Source organism: Apium graveolens, chromosome 3 (assembly GCF_009905375.1).
Source record: "Apium graveolens cultivar Ventura chromosome 3, ASM990537v1, whole genome shotgun sequence".
Classification (NCBI taxonomy): Eukaryota; Viridiplantae; Streptophyta; class Magnoliopsida; order Apiales; family Apiaceae; genus Apium; species Apium graveolens.
The window spans coordinates 234,677,995-234,680,230 of record NC_133649.1 but is presented as its reverse complement, the minus strand read 5'-3'; positions in this window follow the sequence as shown (position 1 = coordinate 234,680,230).

The following is a 2,236-nucleotide window of genomic DNA, read 5'->3' as shown; positions in this document are numbered from 1 at the left end:
GAAGATGAAACTACTTGAAGATCAGTTCAATACCATAGGAACAAGCATATTTCATTTCAATTACTCAAGAAATATGGAAATGCAGAATTTGATCCAGAAAACCGGTAGCATTATATACAAATCCTGGTACTTTACTTTTTCTAGTTGTTAGTTGAGTTATCCTCTCTATTAATTTGTTTGTTAGGTTTAACAATCAAATAAGGGGAGATTGTTGGTGAGATTGCGAAGTTGTATGAACAGTAGACGTGATAACTCAACACTAGAACATGACATGTGAATAATACTACGTCTACACAAGAAATCAGGAAGAAATAAAGACAAATCAAAATATTAGAAGAGGGATTGAAGTCTATTTACGGGTCACTGAAAGAAGTTCATTAATATGTTCATGCATCAGTGAAGAATAAAGGTTAAAGACTTTCAGGGTTTCAAAAATGATGAAGATTCAGTGTAAAAGTGCCATCAGAAGATTTCAGTGTATTGGCATTGATTGAAGATAGACAGTGTTTTAAGCATAAGAATCTGAAGAATTGAATACATGGTATAGACAGAGGTTAAAGAAGATAGCTGCAGTCTTGAAGTTATACTCACTAAAAGGAGTTCATTTATATATGTTCAAGCATTAGTGAAGAACAATGGATGAAGTATTCAAGATTGTAGTAGCAATGAAGACGTTGTCTAAAGTACCAGAAACGATTTCAGTGAAAGTACATGTTCTTATTAACAATCAGTGTTCGAAGAGATAAAGTTGTTACAAGCTTAATAATATAGTCAAAGATATAATATGAAGACCTGAATCGAAGCTAGTCATCTGTGAACCAGACCAATTGCACTAGGCCTCAGTGCTTTGTGAAAGGAATCTGAGTATTATCATTAGAAGAATTGTTAAGTGTGGGTTCATATCTGGATATACAAGTTATATAGCTTATATAAAAACCCGAAGAGAAAACTTGAAGATGGGACAGTTCAAGAGATTGCAGTGCACCACAGAAACTAAGTCAAAGTGATCACTACCTTGTAGTAGGAGTCACCTTGATCAGTATATTAATTATCAGAAGCAATATCCTGGAAATACAGTTTAATATATTAATGCAGGAGCTGGTCTCGACTTAGTATGAGCCTCGGGAAATAAACTAGAGAAAAAATGAAATCAGAAGTGCATGTTTATTTCCCTTGGTCGCCAATAAGGAAGTACTGAGCATGGGCTGAAATTCTCTAAGTCAAAATAATCTCCTTGCTATGCTAATAATACTAGGTCACAAGTTATAATGCAGAACAAAGAGAAATCAAGCTGCATGTGCTACCAAGGCCCATGAGCTATCAAGCAAATAGGTTGCAAGTTAGCCTTGCTAAAAGCCTAAGGTCACAAGTAAGCTCTTCCTAAAGCAAGTGCAGTCACAACTAAGTCCCCAAGAGCATCATCAAGTCACCAGTTAGCTTGTAAGGGGAAGTCTAGTCACAGGTTAGAGGATATAGCAATGTTATGGTCGCAAGTTAGCTCCCAAGAGCTTCCATGTGCAAGTTACTCTTCCTTGGTAGTACTAGGAGTCGCCAGTGAGATTCCTAGGAAGCTACAAGGAAGCCTACAAGGTCACAAGTAAGATTTTTATTAAGTCAATCCATTACTCCACCCTTGTAGTCGTTAGTAAGAAGTTGTATTGATAATTCAAATGTTATTCCTTCCCCTAGTCGCAAGTAAAGGAATCAAAGTCCCTAGAAGCAAATCTCTCAGCCATACTTTATTGATTACTATCAATTGATTTATATGGTAAATAATTGGCCACATATTTCAATATGACATAAAGTCTACACTCAAGCAGCAGAATCAAAAATCAAGAATTAAATTGTTATGTTTATCTTCTTCTCAGACGAGAGCTGATAAAACAAGCAACAAAGAAATACAGAGAAGCTCAGGCACATTGAATATCCGTTAACTTCTCATCGGAGAAATGTTAAAATGCCCGATTTAACTCTTGTATATTCATAGGGGCATTATAATCGTTATCCGGTATTTGAATCCTTGGACAAACAAAAATCTTGATCATTGTATAGGATTTGATTTGTAAATCTTTGTAGAAGTTAGGAACTTTGTTGTTCTTAGATTGTAGCCGATTAATTTATTTACCGGAGTGTAGCAACACCCCCGAGGATTTATATATGAATATATACTTTCCCAAATATCTTGTGTTCGTTACTTTATTGTCCTAAACACTATTCACCTCAAAAATACGGAACC